Here is a 19,247-nt window from a genome sequence, read left to right as displayed (position 1 = left end):
GTCAAGAGCTTTGGGTGATCACTGACATCATACATAAGAGTGTTAATTGTTAAAGCAACAACAGGACAACAGGAATCACTGTGCACTTACTTCCCATGTAAGACTTCTGTCCTCAATGAACTGTATTATGATAATTAACTGTAAAACTTGTTCTCAGTGTGTGTGTGTGTGTGTGCAAAGTGTTGAAATCTTTACTTAGTACAGAGTTGGTCTTCTGTGTATGAAGGTAATTGAAAATGTATCTTAATGGAGAATGGGACTGGGAGAGAGAGGAGGAGGTAGGGTGGGAGTAGGGGTTGGAGTGTGGGTATGGTGGAAAGGATCACTATATTCCTAAAGTTGTACTTATGAAATTCTTATTCATTAAATAAAAGGTTTTTGGGGAAAAATGTTATTTGAGTCCTGGCTCCTCTACTTTCTATTCAGTTCTCTGCCATGGCCTGGGAAAGTGGTAAAAGATAGCCCAAGTCCTTGGGCCCCTGCACCCATGTGGGAGACCTGGAAGAAGCTCCTGGCTCCTGGCTTTGGATCAGCCCAGTTCTGGCCATTGTGGCCATGTGGGGAGTGAACCAGCAGATGGAAGACATCTCTCTGCCTCTCTGTAAACATGCCTTTAAAATAAATCTTTTAAAAATTTTATTTATTGAATACTGCTTCTCTAACTTGAAAATGAATAACAGTTCCATCAAAATAATAAGGCAGACAGAGAAAGAAGATATCACACATTTTATGTTTGAACTTAATATATAGAGAGTATAAAATTGTATGAATGTCATATTATTTTGGAGCATGGAACTAACTTATCTTCTGAGAAGAAGGGCCCATCAAAGATTCTACATAGCAAGATCTTATTTTTTGGTGTGAGATTGCTAATACCCTCTGCAGAGGACATAGGAGCTGGTTGGGGATGAAATGCAGTGTCTGGGGTGAGGGAGGGCAGTTTTTGATCCAGAAGAGTGTGAAGCTGTGGAATTTCACTGAGATATGAATTCCAGACCTGTGTGTTTGACATTAAAATGTTTACTACAAATCTTAAAACTTGGTAGGATGTTGATAGATTACTGCTGGAGTGCCATCATATTGTCCAGGAGGAAGTTAAATTTTTTGCATAACTACACTGTAATGAACTTTGAAAAGTCTCTTATATTTTCCAAGTTACACACTAGTAGATTCTGAAGCTAGAGCTGCCCAAGTGGAAACTGAAGTCCATGCAAATGGGGGGTTTTCAAACCTTTGTGGAAAATGCATATAACAGTCTCACACTTGGCTTCCAAAAATGTTTTGTGCCAAAATAAACTTATCACTTAATTTCATTTTCCAAAGAAATTTTTGGATGTGTGTTGCAACAGGTGCCCTTGTATAGTTAAAATATGTGGACAAAAAGAGCAAAAATATTCCATGTACTTTTCCTTAGCTGATTAGGCAACATCTTATGAAAATAAGTAAAATATAGGCTGTTAAAAAAGAAGTAGAATAAATGAAAGTAGACATAGTAAGGGCTCACTAGGCTAATCCTCTGCCTAGCAGCGCTGGCACACCGGGTTCTAGTCCCGGTTGGGGCGCCGGATTCTGTCCCAGTTGCCCCTCTTCCAGGCCAGCTCTCAGCTGTGGCCCGGGAGTACAGTGGAGGATGGCCCAAGTCCTTGGGCCCTGCACCCCATGGGAGACCAGGATAAGTACCTGGCTCCTGCCTTCGGATCAGTGTGGTGTGCCAGCCACAGCGCACTGGCTGGGGCAGCCATTGGAGGGTGAACCAATGGCAAAAGGAAGACCTTTCTCTCTCTGGACCTCTCTCTCTCACTGTCCACTCTGTCAAAAAATAAAAAAAAAGAAAGAAAATTGGAGCTTTATTGGAAACCACACATGAAGATGAGCCAAAGATAAGTCTCAGCTACCGATCAGATGCTTAAACAGTTTATTATAGTAGGGCTCTCATAAAGCACCTACTGGGAACAAGTTGGTGGCCTGGTCCAGATACACTCAGGGCTGGGTGACCATTGATCAGAAGGGTCTTCCTCCAAAGACCTTTCTCAGAGTCTGTGAATCTGACCCCTTTCTTATACCTGTATACAGCCTAGGTCAGATACTAGGAGTTTCTGTCCTACAGGGACATGGGGACACACACATCAGAGTAAAATAGGCAGTGAGGATAATACAGTTTGTTTTATTCTTATTAGCATTGCTTTGGATTTCCTAATTTATAATTTCCCAGTATGATTAATTCATAGGAAATAAATATGATTGGATCTTATGTGTCTATATGCGTGCATACACAAACACATTGAAAACACAAATATATTATGTCTGTAACATGGAAACAAACATACACACACAGAGACATAGAGTCAGGGACAGAGAGGAGAATAATGGCTCTCAGTGCCTATTTCTTCACATCTTCAAGGTTAATGGAAGGCTCCTCCATGGAATTATTTTTTCACCTATGTGACAGGGGAGTGCAACATGGAAACTTTCTCTTGCTCATATGCCCAACTTGCCTCTTTACTTTAGGATTCATAAAGCTCCCTCAAAAGATCTCACGTCCATGCCAGGATATTCTAGACTTTGTGCTCCGTTCATAGGCAATACTGCCTTGGTGTCTTTTCTAAGCAACAGACCACACTTTGTGCTCCACTGTGCCCACCCCAGGTCAAACTGGCTTTGTATGTGAAGATGTCCAAATCAACTGATCTCCTTCATAGAGTCTGATTTCACCTTGGAAGTGGCTCCCAGGGCTCCAGTAAGTTTCTCAAGACAGCCACTCCAGGAAACTGTTTTCCCTCCACATAATTCCTCCCTGTTCACTGCTCCACAGGGGCACACATGAAATGTTGCCCTGCTTTGTGGAGTTTGTTTTACATTCCCATAACTTGCTAATTTCTGACAAATTCCTTATGTCAGATTCAGGTGACACCTATGAAGACTCCATAATTTCCACTTTTTTTGTTTTCTTTTTTTTTAAAGATTTATTTGAAAGATGGAGTTGCAGAGAGAGGTAGAGACAGAGAGAGAGGTCTTCCATCCACTGGTTCACTGCCCAGATGGCTGCAACGGCTGGAGCTGTGCCAATCTGAAGCCAGGAGCCAGGAGCTTCTTCCAGGTCTTCCAAGGTTTGAAAACCCCCTATCTGCATGGACTTGAGTTTCCACTTGGGCAGCCCTATCTTCAGAATCTACTAGTGTGTAACTTGGAAAATATAAGATACTTTTCAAAGTTCATTACAGTACAGAAGCCCAAGGACTTGGGCCATCTTCTGCTGCTATCCTAGGCCATAGCAGAGAGCTGGATTGGAAGAGGAGCAGCCAGGACTAAAATCAGCATCAATATGGGATGCTGGTGCATTAGGCCAGGGTGTTAACCCACTGTGGCACAGTGCCGGCCCCAATTTCCACATAGTTTTGTGGAGCTGGGAACCTGAATAGCATTTCCATAATATAGGAATTAATGTGGTAATTACACAGTAATTAATTTATGATAATTTACCAGCTTATTCCTTATTTTAGAGCAAAAATTCAGGGTGTCTTGTTGACTACACTCTGGTAGAGATTACTTCCACAAACATGTTTAAACTTCAGAAGAATTGAGAAATAAAGAACTCACATGGTGGGGACAGGCATTTTTTCCAGTAATTAAGAGGCCAGGAAAGACTATTATGTCCAAATCACAGTCCCTGGGTTTGATACTGTTGCTCCCAGTAAACCTCACATCACACTAGGAGCTGACTTGTCCACTATGGCTTCAGGTCACTCTCGCCATTTCCTCCTTGCTGACAAACACTGTATCAATCCCTCAGTGACACCAGAGAAGATGCTGGGGCTGATGTGGTGAGGTGGATTAAGCTGTAGCCTGTAATGCTTGCATCCCATATCAGAGCACCAGTTCAAGACCTGGCTGCTCCTCTTCCAAGCCATTTCCTGCTAATATGCCTAGAAAAGCAGCAGAGGATGGACCAAGCATTTGGGTCCTTGCCACCCACATGGAAAATATAGATGAAATTTCCGGCTCCTGGGTTCAACCTGGCCCAACAAAGTCCTTGCAGCCACTGAGGGGGGTGAACTAGCAGGTGGAAAATCTCTCTCTTGCTCTTTCTTTCTCTCCCTCACTCTCACCCTTTCAAATAAATAATTAAAATCTTTTAAAACCATGGTACTGGTTCCAGAATTTTAATGGGTCTTTGTTCTCTGCTTCTCAGTTAATTTGTGTTTTGACAGTAGAGGTCTATCGTGTGGGGAGTCATTTCCTTCATGTAATGCTCATATTCTCTCCACAATTTATCAGCTTCTGTTCCTAATAAATTTTCAAGAACTTTTGTGTGACAAATCATGTCCCAAACGTCAGCTGGTTCTTATGGTGAGTATGACAGACTGTACACAAGACCAAATATAACCCTTTCCACTAAAGGTCAAATAGATTTCCTACAGCTTGATAAAAATAGGATAGTGAGAAAGACATGACATTATGGAATTGGGAAGGACCAGGACCCTTTGTGGGATGGGTTAGAGGATGAGAGAAGACTCTCTTATGAGTGGGTACATTTCTTTCCCACACGGGGACAAGGAGAATAAAGCACATTTCATTGTCCTCTTTATAAGGTGTGAGAAATAGGATTTCTGTGTATATTAAAACTATATCCCACTGAACATAAAAATGTTTGACTTTCTGTTAAGAATAACTCTGCATTTTGCTTCTTTTCCCTGGTGGTTATATATTATTTTAAAATTACATAATAGATAACATTTCATATATAGCTTTTGAAATAATATGCAATTCAATATAGTAGTAAATAAAATTAGTTTCAATAAGAGTAATTACTTCTACTTAATGTTTAATATCAAAATGGATGTAGACCTGTTTTTCTGATTCATACAGTGCTTTTCATAGCACATCTTCTATGTCCTTATGTTTAGTATTAAATACTTTTGTCTTAATATTTAAATTATTGGGCTGGCACCGTAGCTCACTTGGCTAATCCTCACCCGAGGCATCAGCACCCTGGGTTCTAGTCCTAGTTGGGGCACTGGGTACTAGTCCCAGTTGCTCCTCTTCCAGTCCAGTTCTCTGCTGTGGCCCAGGAGGGCAGTGGAGGATGGCCTGAGTGCTTGGGCCCCTCACCCGCATGGGAGACCAGGAGGAAGCACCTGGCTCCTGGCTTCAGATCGGCGCAGCACCTGCCGTAGCAGCCATTAGGGGAATAAACTGTCTATAACTCTACCTGTCAAATAATAAATAAATAAAATTTTAAAAAATATTTAAATAATTGCACATTGCACCCCTTTTACTTTTGACATTGCACTTTCAATATTTCTTAGTTTTTAGTCTATATATTTAATCAAGCATTTTAAAACTAATAACAGTACACATAATAATGCATTTTACTCCTCCTGGATAACAGAATGGCAATCCAACACTAATTCATTACTTTGCTCCCATTTCTGCTTTTGAAATGTACTAAAATTATTTTACCATCACATGCACAGGTGACGTGAAATTTCATGGATTGAGTTCATATTCACTCGCAACATTCACTACAACACAGAATGCAGTCAGCGTCTCAACCCCCGAAGCCTTGCTTCACCACATTATTCTGATGTCTAAGAGCAAGGATGAAATTCTTTGTGTTTGGCTGTTTCTCCTTTCACTTTACATAAATGATATAATACAGCATTTACTATTTTTTAGGCTTTTTCATTTCTGTGTTGCTTGGGAATTTATCAGTATTGCTGTGTGTTGTCGAGGGTTATATGTTAACATTCTTTTAGAGATTCCATTGTGTTAATACCAAGCAATAATTTTGTCATTGCTGTGTAGATGTTCATGTGAGTGGTTTTCAGGGTGGGGCTGTCAGGATCATTGCTTGATGGAAATGCGCCATTGAAGATTGGTTCACATTTGGTGAGCACATTCAAATATCTTTTGAGTGCATACATAGTAGTGCAATTCTTATACCATAGATTAGCATATGTTATGCTTTATTACAGCCAATTAAATGATTTCCAGAAAGTTCTTTTCACCTTTTTTCAATTTTTTCCCTAATTTTTATGCTCATTAGTCATGTCTGTGCTTCTTGGTTGGCCCACATACTACCCAAAATTACTGGTTTCAGTCACTTTTATTGGGTTACCTTGATTGCTAAGAAAGTCTGATATCTTGGCCTTTTGCCAAAGTGTCTTTTGGGTTGTTTTTTCCACTGAATGTCTGGGTCCTTGCATCTTTGCAGGAGGATTTTCTACATCCTGGATCAGGGACTTTCCTGGTTGTGTTCTGCCCCATCCCCAATGCGTTCTCTCTCTATTCTGAACAGGATCCTCTCTTCATTTCAGTAGAATCTGCCTGCCATTGCCACATGTACACTGAGTGTTTTTCTTCCGTGTCAGAAACCTTTTTCTAAGCCAAGACCTCAGAGATGTTCTCCTCTGACTACATCTACAAATTCCATTATTCGTCTTTAAAATGTCAGCCAGAGATCCACTCAGATGTGCTTTGCCATGTTGTGGTTCACAATACATTGTAGTGTTCTATAAGGCCAACAAGTTCTGTTTTATTCAGGAAATGTATTATGCTTTCTTTTACTCCCGTCTCTCATTGCCGCACCCTGGTTACCACACATCATCCTTGGAGCTGACTTTTCCACAACTACTTGGAATCATCTGTGCATCCTTTCTGCCAACTGCAGACTGCAGCAATCCTGTAGCTCCTTGAAAGTAGGACCTGGTGTGTGGAATCTGGAAAGGGCCCTTTTGCTCAGAGGATCAGTTATTCCTACATGTTTGATGTGTATTTGGTGGGGGCAGGGAGAGGTTATCCTGTTGGGCGACAGCTTTCCCATGCATATCTATGGACCCTACATTTTTTATGAGCTTCTGTCCCAAACTATTATTCAAAGATTTTTCTTGGACAGACATATTTAGAATGTGGTAATTTTGTCTTTATGTAGGGGTACATTAATTGCTCAACCAATAAAATGAAGTCTCTCTCTGAGGCAGAAGCTGGGAATATTGAGGCTGGTATTGTGCCGTAGCTGCTACTTGAGAAACCAGCATCCCATACTTGATTGCTGGTACAAGGCCCAACTTTTCCACTTCTGATCAAGCTTCCTGCTGATGTGTCTGAGGAGGCAGCAAATGATGGCCCAAGTACTTGAGTGGAAACCATCCATGTGGGAGAACAGGTTGGAGTTCCTGGATCCTGGCTTGAATCTGGCTCAGACATGACTGGTTTTAGTTATCTTTGAAGTGAAAAAAATGGATGGAAGATCTCTCATATCAAAGCCTCCCTCTCTTTCTCTCTCCCCCAAATCCCTCCTAGTGTGGTTATATGTGTGTGAAAAGGAAATACAGACTTAGCATAAAGAACTGATAGTTCAAACCTCCCCACAGCCCTGGCCAGCCCCCCACCATGCTGACCCCATCTGCAATTCCACCTTCTCCACGTCCCTGCTCAGGGGACAGTGTAATCCTGCTGCAGCCCCTATGTAACAGAGCTTTCAAGTAGGGATCTTTGTGCTTCTCTACATAATTTTTTTGACAGGAAGAGTTAGACAGTGAGAGAGAGAGACAGAGAGAGAAAGGTCTTCCTTCCATTGGTTCACCCCCCAAATGGCCACTACAGCCAGTGTGCTGCACCAATCTGAAGCCAGGAGCCAGGCACCTACCCCTGGTATCCCATGCAGATGCAGGGCCCGAGCACTTGGGCCATCCTCCACTGCCTTCCCAGGCCACAGCAGAGAGCTGGACTGGAAGAGGAGCAACTGGGACAGAATCCGGCATCCTGACTAAAACCCAGGGTGCTGGCACCACAAGCGGAGGACTAGCCTAGTGAGCTGTGATGCTGGCCTTGTCTACATAATTTTTAATGCAGTCCTCCTAACTCAACTCAGAGAAATAAGTACCTGAAAATTTAGGCTGTCTGGAGACAGTGGTTGCAACCACTTGAATCAGAGTTATTTGTTGAGTTCTTTATTTAGGGGGCCATTAAACCTTATAGTGTAAATTAAAAATATGTGATATTGGGGCCAGCTCTGTGTCGTGGCAGGTGGGGCCACAGCACATGGTGCTGGCATCCCATGTGGGCTCCGGTTCCAGTCCCGGCTGCTCCACTTCCTGATCCAGCTCTCCACTATGGCCTAGGAAATCAGTGGAGAATGGCCAGGGTTCTTGGGCTCCTGCACCCACATGGGAGATCCAGAGGATGCTCCTGGCTCCTGGCATCAGATTGGTGCATCTCTGGTCATTGTGGCCAACTGGGAAGTAAACTAGCAGATGGAAGACCTCTCTCTCTCTCTCTCTCTCTCTCTCTCTCTCTCTCTTTCTCTGCCTATGCCTCTCTGTAAATCTACCTTTCAAATAAATGAATAAATCTTTAAAAGTGTGATGTCAAAAACAATAAAAATAGTCAGTTATAAAGCAAATGAAAATGTTGAAAGCAACCTCAATATGAGAATGCTTATATGTGGGTTTTTACATCTGTATTGTATGTATTAAAATTAGAACACTTGTAAGCCATACATATAAAGTACTGAAAAAAGTCACAGAAAAGTACTTAAAATACAGTATTCAAGTGAAAGTAAATGCTTAAATTAATGAGCTATTTATAACAGAATTGGAGGAGCCAGCACCGTGGCTCACTTGGTTAATCCTCCACCTGCGGCGCCTGCGTCCCGTATGGGCATCAGGTTCTAGTCCTGGCTGCTCCTCCTCCAGTCCAGCTCTCTGCTGTGGCCTGGTAAGGCAGTGGAGGATGGCCCAAGTGCTTGAGCCCTGCACCTGGATGGGAGACCAGGAGGAAGCACCTGGCTCCTGGCTTTGGATTGGCATAGGTCTGGCCATAGCGGCCATTTGGGAGGTGAAGCAACGGAAGGAAGACCTTTCTGTCTGTCTCTCTCACTGTCTAACTCTATCTGTAAAAAAAAAAAAGAATTGGAAAGATACAGGCTAGTATGCATACTTGCTTTAATGGAAAGGGATTAAGATTGGAGATATGGGTGTGAAAGAAATCATTGCCTCTTACTCTACTTCAGAAATATTTAAAATTTTACTTGAAATCAAATATATAATGCAAAAGTTGTACTTGCTTACTAAATATTGAAACCAGAATTTGAGCCATGTCAGTCTGAACATACAACCCGTGTTCTATGTTAAATGCTCTGGTCTACTATGAGAAATTTTTTTTTGTAATAAATGCTAACAAGAGCCCTGCAGTGCATAACTGCCACTTAGCCGACTTAATGAGGAATGCATTATGCAATGGTGTCCATCTGTACCCTAAAAGTTTATGTGCTGGAAATAATCCTGAATTCATGTTAGTGGAATGTAGGGGCAGGGCCTTTGGGAAGTGTGTGGAATCAGATGAGAGCATGAGGACAAGGACCCTATGATGGTGTTCTGAGACACTTGCTGTGTCTCTCCATGTGATGCCCTCCACCATGTTAGGACACAGCAAGAGGACCTCCCAGGCTCTAGTACCATGATGTGAGACTTCCCAGCCTCCAGAACACTGAGCTGAGTAAACTTCCATTCTTTATAAATTAATCCATGACATTCAGTGATAGCAGCAGAAAACAGACATATTATTTTGTGGAGCTTCTGTTATTCAATATATAGTCTAATAAATTCTTAGTACAGTAAATAAATTTTCTAATTTATTTGAAAGGGAGGCTTTCTAGATGGCTTATTTGTTTTTGCAGTATTTGTTCTCATCTATAGAATTAGAATATATATGGGGACCAGCATTGTGGCTTAGTGGGTAAAGCCAACTCCTGCAATGCTGCTGGCATCCCATATGGACACCAGTTTGAGTATGGGCTGCTTCCAATCCAGCTTCCTAATAATGTGCTTGGGAAAAGAGAGGAGGATGGCCCAAGTCCTAAAACTCTTGCCCCCACATAGGAGACCTGGAAGAAGCTCCTGGCTTTGGCCTTGCCCACCCCTGGCTGTTGCAGCTATCTGGGGAGTAAACCAGGGATGGAAGATTGATATCTGTCTCTCTCTACCTCTTTCTCTCTTTAACTCTGTCAAATAAATAAAACTTAAAAAAATAATATGTGGTTTTCAATAGCATGGGGATTGACTCTGTACATGTCTAATACAGGGAGTCTTCACAAGATCCTGGAAAATGCATACTATGAAAAAACAGTGCATGGATGTCAATGTCTTGCACCTAAATATAATTATGTTTTAATTTCATTTCTCCAGTTTTTTGAAGTATCATTTTACAGTTTTCATGTTTCATAGTAGGGCATAGATTTTGGGTCTGACTCTTCTAATGGGTATGATTGAAGCAATCCTATATCAAAGAGAGATTTATTTTATTTTTCAAAAATATGTATTTATTTATTTGAAAGAGTTACAGAGAGATATGATGGTGGAAGAGTGAGGGCGCGCACCGATAGTCCAGGAAAATTTAGTTTAATAAAAGGGGAGTTACGGTAACCTCAGAAAAAAGAACCAGGAAAATATTGCAGAGGAAACTCTTCTGGATCGAGTGGCCGTGAATCGGAGGACCTACTGGGAGAAGAAGGTCGACCACCGCGCGGAAGCTGAGCCGCGGGACCGAGCCGCGGAAGCCGCAGGGTCTGCGCGCCAGTGCTTGAAGGGGAGTGCGTGCCACACAGACAACAGCAGGGAGACTTGGGACGTCCAGGGCTCTGAGTCCACACATCAGCGCTGGAAGGGGAGCAGACCTGCGTGGAGAGCGTGGGAGCCCACAGTTCAGGACACCAGCGGCAGACTCAACACACCAGCTCTGGAACACGAGCTGAGCCGAACATCAATAGCCTGAGACACCGGCAGGCAAGCAGAGAGAGGAGACTAGAGGGAACGACCCCCGGAGGGGGGGGAAGTTCACCAGGCTAACTGGAAGAGAGAGAGAAAAAAAAAAAAGGTGACTGGTACGGACACGGGTTTCTCTCTCTCCGCTCACCTCTCAAGGATGAGCAAGACAAAGAGCAGGCACCATCTTGGACATACGTCATAAGCAGAGCGACCTCAGGTCTGCACCGGCCCTGAGCCTAGCAGAAAAACCTGACTCTGGGCAGGGTGAATTAACAGGAGATTAGGACCTAGTAAATTTGTGGTGCTACTAAACTGAGACTGTGAAAAAAGAGACGGTGGGGGAGAGAACTCATGGAATTCACATGAGCACTCTCCAGAGACGCTACAATTCCATAACTTTGGCAACCCAGTGGGAGACTGAAGGAGAATTTGAGCCCACTCTGAGGGCCGAACAGATTCCCTGTGTGGTCCTTGGGAAAGAGCTTCCGATCTCTGGCTCCTGTGGGTATATCATTTGCCTGCTAACTACCTCCAACTTCGTTCAGCTGTGCGGAATTACTTCCCAATTGAATCAAAAAAGGAAGGAGATAGAGAGAGAGAGATTTACCACGCCTAACCTGGGAGTGTCACCTTTGGCACACCAAACAGAGCTCTCAGGCCACACCCATCTCAAGCCCTAAGGCTCCATCAAAAACAGATAGTCCACTTAATCTAGAGTCATAGTATAACAAGAAAAAGCACCACAGTGAAGAAACCAAATATCTCCAATATGCCAAATAACAAACGCAAAAACCAAGGTAATAAAAACAAGGAAGTCACCATGACGCCCTCAAATGAAAAAGACACCCCGATTCAAGATTATGAAGATGATGACATAGAAGAAATGCAAGAAGCAGATCTCAAAAAATTAATAAGAACATTAAGAAGTTCTCAAAAACAAATTCTTGAACTACAGAAATCCTTAATGGACAAGATAGAAAATCTCTCTCGTGAAAATGAAATATTAAGGAGGAATCAAAATGAAACGAAACAACTAGAACAACAGGAAACTGGGATAGTGACTGAAGTGAAGAATTCAATAGATCAAATGAAAAACACAATAGAGAGCCTTACAAAGAGAATGGGAGAAGCAGAAGAGAGAATATCGGACTTAGAAGACAGAGAACAGGAAAGGATACAGTCAGACCAAAGAAAAGAAGAGGAAATTAGAAATCTAAAACATATTCTCAGGAATCTGCAGGATACTATTAAAAAAACCCAACATTCGGGTTCTAGGAGTTTCTGAAGGCATGGAGAGGGAGAAAGGATTAGAAGGCCTTTTTAGTGAGATATTAGCAGAAAATTTCCCAGGTTTGGAGAAGGACAGAGACATCCTAGTACAGGAAGCTCACAGAACCCCGAATAAACATGACCAAAAGAGATCCTCACCACGACACGTTGTTATTAAACTCTCCACAGTGAAACATAAAGAAAAGATCCTAAAATGTGCAAGAGAGAAACGTCAGATTACTCTCAGAGGATCTCCAATCAGACTCACAGCTGACTTCTCATCAGAAACCCTACAAGCTAGGAGGGAATGGCAAGATATAGTCCAGGTACTAAGAGAGAACAACTGCCAGCCCAGAATACTATACCCTGCAAAGCTCTCATTTGTGAATGAAGATGAAATAAAGACTTTTCATAGCAAACAGAAATTGAAAGAATTTGTCGCCACTCATCCAGCCCTGCAAAAGATGCTTAAAGATGTGTTACACACAGAAACACAGAAACACGGTCATCAATATGAAAGAAGGTAAAGGAAGGAAACAAAGGAAGGAAACCTCACAGCAAAAGATCACAGGGAACTCAAAGCATATATTAGAACTTATCTTTGGCAAATGGCCGGGCAAAGTTACCACTTATCATTAGTCACATTGAACGTGAATGGCCTGAACTGTCCAGTAAAAAGACACCGATTGGCTGATTGGGTTAAGGAACAAAACCCATCTATTTGTGCTTACAAGAAACACATCTTTCCAACAAAGATGCATACAGACTGAAAGTGAAAGGCTGGAAAAAGATATAGCATGCCAACAGAAATGAAACAAGAGCAGGCATAGCCATCTTAATATCAGACAACATAAACTTTACCACAAAAACCATTAAGAGAGACAAAGAGGGACACAACATAATGATTAAGGGATCAATTCAACAGGAAGATATAACAATTATCAATGTATATGCACCTAACTACAGGGCACCGGTTTATCTAAAAGATTTGTTAACGGACTTAAAGGGAGACTTAGACCCCAATACAATAGTACTGGGGGACTTCAATACTCCACTCTCAGAAATAGACAGATCAATAGGACAGAAGGTCAACAAGGATACAGTAGATTTAAATGACACTATAGCCCAAATGGATCTAACAGATATATACAGAACTTTCAATCCTACAGCTAAAGATTTTACATTCTTCTCAGCAGTACATGGAACCTTCTCTAGGATTGACCACATACTAGGCCATAAAGCAAGTCTCAGCAAATTCAAAAGAATTAGAATCATACCATGCAGCTTCTCAGACCATAAAGGAATGAAGTTGGAAATTAGCAACTCAGGAATCCCTAGAGCATACGCAAACACATGGAGATTGAACAACATGCTCCTGCGTGAACAATGGGTCATAGAAGAAATTAAAAGAGAAATCAAAATTTTTTTGGAAGTAAATGAGGATAACAGCACAACATACCAAAACTTATGGGATACAGAAAAAGCAGTGTTAAGAGGAAAGTTTATATCAATAGGTGCCTACATCAAGAAATTGGAAAGGCACCAAATAGATGAGCTTTCAATTCACCTCAAGGATCTAGAAAACCTACAGCAAACCAAACCCAAATCTAGTAGGAGAAGAGAAATAATTAAAATCAGAGAAGAAATCAACAGGATTGAATCAAGAAAAACATTACAAAAAATCAGCCAAACGAGGAGCTGGTTTTTTGAAAAAATAAATAAAATTGACACCCCATTGGCCCAACTAACTAAAAAAAGAAGAGAAAAGACCCAAATCAATAAAATCAGAGATGAAAAAGGAAATGTAACAACAGACACCACAGAAATAAAAAGAATCATCAGAAATTACTACAAGGACTTGTATGCCAGCAAACAGGGAAACCTATCAGAAATGGATAGATTCATGGACACATGCAATCTACCTAAATTGAACCAGGAAGACATCGAAAACCTAAACAGACCCATAACTGAGACAGAAATTGAAACAGTAATAAAGGCCCTCCCAACAAAGAAAAGCCCAGGACCAGATGGATTCACTGCTGAATTCTACCAGACATTTAAAGAAGAACTAACTCCAATTCTTCTCAAACTATTCAGAACAATCGAAGAAGAGGGAATCCTCCCAAATTCTTTCTATGAAGCCAGCATCACCTTAATTCCTAAGCCGGAAAGAGATGCAGCATTGAAAGAGAATTACAGACCAATATCCCTGATGAACATAGATGCAAAAATCCTCAATAAAATTCTCGCCAATAGAACGCAACAACACATCAGAAAGATCATCCACCCAGACCAAGTGGGATTTATCCCTGGTATGCAGGGATGGTTTAATGTGCGCAAGACAATCAATGTGATACACCACATTAACAGACTGCTGAAAAAAAACCATATGATTATCTCAATAGATGCCGAGAAAGCATTTGATAAAATACAACACCCGTTCATGATGAAAACTCTAAGCAAACTGGGTTTGGAAGGAACATTCCTCAATACAATCAAAGCAATCTATGAAAAACCCACAGCCAACATCCTATTGAATGGGGAAAAGTTGGAAACATTTCCACTGAGATCTGGGACCAGACAGGGATGTCCACTCTCACCACTGCTATTCAATATAGTTCTGGAGGTTCTAGCCAGAGCTATTAGGCAAGAAAAAGAAATTAAAGGGATACAAACTGGGAAGGAAGAACTCAAACTATCCCTCTTTGCAAATGACATGATTCTTTATTTAGGGGACCCAAAGAACTCTACTAAGAGACTATTGGAACTCATAGAAGATTTTGGCAAAGTAGCAGGGTATAAAATCAATGCACAAAAATCAACAGCCTTTGTATACACAGAGAATGCCATGGCTGAGGAAGAACTTCTAAGATCAATCCCATTCACAATAGCTACAAAAACAATCAAATACCTTGGAATAAACTTAACCAAGGACGTTAAAGATCTCTATGATGAAAATTACAAAACCTTAAAGAAAGAAATAGAAGAGGATACCAAGAAATGGAAAAATCTTCCATGCTCATGGATTGGAAGAATCAATATCATCAAAATGTCCATTCTCCCAAAAGCAATTTATAAATTCAATGCAATACCAATCAAGATACCTAAGACCTTCTTCTCAGATCTGGAAAAAATGGTGCTGAAATTTATATGGAGGCACAAGAGACCTCGAATAGCTAAAGCAATTTGTACAACAAAAACAAAGCTGGAGGCAGCACAATACAGATTTCAGGACATACTACAGGGCAGTTGTAATCAAAACAGCATGGTACTGGTACAGAAACAGATGGATAGACCAATGGAACAGAATTGAAACACCAGAAATCAACCCAAACATCCACAGCCAACTTATATTTGATCAAGGAGCTAAAACTAATTCCTGGAGCAAGGACAGTCTATTCAATAAATGGTGCTGGGAAAATTGGATGTCCACGTGCAGAATCATGAAGCAAGACCCCTACCTTACACCTTACACAAAAATCCACTCAACATGGATTAAAGACCTAAATCTACAACCTGACACCATCAAGTTACTAGAGAACATTGGAGAAACCCTTCAAGATATTGGCACAGGCAAAGAATTTCTGGAAAAGACCTGGGAGGCACAGGCAGTCAAAGCCAAAATCAACTATTGGGATTGCATCAAATTGAGAAGTTTCTGTACTGCAAAAGAAACAGTCAGGAGAGTGAAGAGACAACTGACAGAATGGGAAAAATATTTGCAAACTATGCAACAGATAAAGGGTTAATAACCAGAATCTACAAAGAGATCAAGAAACTCCACAAAAACAAATCCACAACCCAATTAAGAGATGGGCCAAGGACCTCAATAGACATTTTTCAAAAGAGGAAATCCAAATGGCCAACAGGCACATGAAAAAATGTTCAAGGTCATTAGCAATCAGGGAAATGCAAATCAAAAGCACAATGAGGTTTCACCTCACCCCGGTTAGAATGGCTCACATTCAGAAATCTACCAACAACAGATGCTGGCGAGGATGTGGGGAAAAAGGGACACTAACCCACTGTTGGTGGGAATGCAACCTGGTTAAGCCACTATGGAAGTCAGTCTGGAGATTCCTCAGAAACCTGAATAGAACCCTACCATTCGACCCAGCCATCCCACTCCTTGGAATTTACCCAAAGGAATTTAAATTGGCAAACCAAAAAGCGGTCTGCAGCCTAATGTTTATTGCAGCTCAATTCACAATAGCTAAGACCTGGAACCAACCTAAATGCCCATCAATGGTAGACTGGATAAAGAAATTATGGGATATGTACTCTTTAGAATACTATACCGCAGTAAGAAACAACGAAATCCAGTCATTTGCCACAAAATGGAGGAATCTGGAACACATCATGCTGAGTGAAATAAGCCAATCCCAAAGGGACAAAAACCATATGTTCTCCCTGATCGGTGACAACTGACTGAACACCAAAAAGGAAACCTGTTGAAGTGAAATGGACACTATGGGAAATGGTGACTTGATCAGCATAGCCCTGACTGTTAATGAACAACTTAATACATTATCCCTCTTAGTAGTTTTTTTTTTGTCTGTTCTACTTAATATGACTGGTTTAATTCTGTAATTAATACACAGTTATTCTTAAGTGTTGAAATTTAACTGAAATGTGATCCCTGTTCAACATAAGAGTGGGAATAAGAGAGGGAAGAGATGTATAATTTGGGACATGCTCAAGCTGACTTGCCCCAAATGGTAGAGTTAGAAACATACCAGGGGATTCCAATTCAATCCCATCAAGGTGGCATGTACCAATGCCATCTCACTATTCCAAGTGATCAATTTCAGTTCACAATTGATCATAATGAAAGGACTAAGAGTCAAAGGGAGCACATAAACAAGTCTAGTACCTGCTAACACTAACCGATAGAATAAATAAAGGGGACAGTGATCCAACATGGTAAGTGAGATACTCAGCAGACTCATAGAATGGCAGATGTCCTAAATAGCACTCTGGCCTCAGAATCAGCCCTAAAGGCATTCCGATCTGGCTGAAAAGCCCATGAGAGTATTTCAGGCATGGAAAGCCAAGACACTGTGGCAAAAGATCTATGTGAGTGAGATCCCAGTGGAAAGAACAGGTCTTCAAAAAGGAGGTACCTTTCTCTGAAGGGAGGAGAGAACCTCCATTTTGACTAGGACCTTGTCTAAACAAGATAAGAATCGGAGAACTCAGAGAGCTTCCATAGCCTTGGAAACTCATGATTGGAGCATAGGGAGATTACTGATGCCATAGACAGGAGTGTCAATTGGTAAAGTCAACAACAGGAGTCACTGTGCACTTACTCCTCATGTAGGATCTCTGTCCTTAATGTGCTGTGCATTGAGATTTAATGCTATAACGAGTACTCAAACAATATATTTCACTTTGTGTTTCTATGGGGGTGCAAACTGTTGAAATCTTTACTTAATGTATACTAAACTGATCCTCTGTAAAAAAAAAAAAAAGAAATTATCAACTCCCAACTTGACTCTCACTGGGATTAAACATGACAATAGGTCTGATCTGATTTCATCATCATTTAAAAAAAAGCATCTATTATTTTTCACTTTATGTTTCTGTGTGGGAGCAAACTGTTGAAATCCTTACTTAATGTATACTAAGCTGATCTTCTGTATATTAAGATAATCAAAAATGAATCTTGATGTGAATGGAAGGGGAGAGGGAGTGGTAAAGGGGAGGGTTGTGGGTGGGAGGGACGGTATGGGGGGGAAGCCATTGTAATCCATAAATCGTACTTTGGAAATTTATATTCATTAAATAAAAAAAAGAAAAAAAAAGAAAGAGTTACAGAGAGAGAGAGAGAAGGAAAGGCAGAGGAAGAGAGAGAGAGAGGTCTAGAGAGGTCTTCCATCCACTGGGGTACTCCCGAATTGGCCATAATGGCCAGAGCTGCGCTAATCCAAAGTCAGGAGCCAGGAGCTTCTTCCAGGTCTCCCACATGAGGGCAGGGGCCCAAAGACTTGGGCCATATACCAGTGCTTTTGCAGGCCATAGCAGAGAGCTGGATTGGAAGTGGAGCAGCTGGGTCTCAAAGTGACACCCATATGGGATTCCAGCACTGCAGGCGGCAGCTTAACCTGCTATGCAACAGCACTGGCCTTAGAGTTTTTTTTTTTTAATTTTAAGAAGAATGCAGATGGTAATCCTGATATTGTGGATAGCTTCATTCACTTGTGGTCGTGTATTCTGGTTGGTTGTAGCAGGTCCAGCTGTTAGCAGATCCAGAGAGGGAAGAGTTGGTGCTGCAAGCACTCAGAAGGATAAGCCTTAACCAGAAAGACAGATCCACGCAGTTCTTGAAGTCCTTTGCTCTTCTTTATCTGTGAGGCTTCTGGGAAATTATGAGCACCAGCCCCAGAAAGATGAAGAGTCACCCTGAGCACTTCTCAGAGAGCAAGAACACACAGAGGTGAGGGCAGAGACTATTGGGAAAATTACGGCTTCCATGGTTATTGTAAAGAGAAATTTTGATGATAAGATTAGAGCATAAAGAAATGAAATATAAAACACAAAACCCTTTTAAAAATCAACAGAACCTAGAATTTATTTTTTAATTTTTTTTCAAAAACAATCAAATTTCATAAAATGCTACATAGATTAATAAAGGAAAGAAAGAGAAGATTCAAACAAATAAAACTGGAAATGAAAGAGACAACTGATTCACAGAAATAAAAAAAATTCAGATTATTATGAACATTTATACACCAACAAATTGGACAACCCCTAAGAAATGAATAAATGCTTACAGATATACAAGCTACCAAGATTGAATTAATAGAGACAAACATCAGATGTTTTATCTTATTTGTGAAAGTTAGCATAAATATTGTGTGGTGTCAGGGCCAGCAATGTGGCACAGTGGGTTAAGCCACAGCCTGAGATGCCTGTATTGCAATGAGCACTAGTATTGGCCTGGCCCAGTTCCACAGCCAATGGAGCCATTTGGAGAGTGAATCAGTAGATGGAAGATCAACATTTCTCTCTCTTTAACTCTGCCTTTCAAATAAATAAATAAATCTTAAAAAAATTATATGGATGGCCTGTCATTTGGTGTGTAAATAGGGCTGCACTGAGTCATACCATGTAAACCACAATATACACTTCTTTCTCCATGTTATTATAGTCATTGTCATGAATCCCTCACTTTAATGTTAATATCTGTTTTCAAGAAAAATAAAATAAAAT

This window comes from Oryctolagus cuniculus, chromosome 18 (assembly GCF_964237555.1).
Source record: "Oryctolagus cuniculus chromosome 18, mOryCun1.1, whole genome shotgun sequence".
Taxonomy (NCBI): Eukaryota; Metazoa; Chordata; class Mammalia; order Lagomorpha; family Leporidae; genus Oryctolagus; species Oryctolagus cuniculus.
This window is presented reverse-complemented; position numbering follows the sequence as displayed.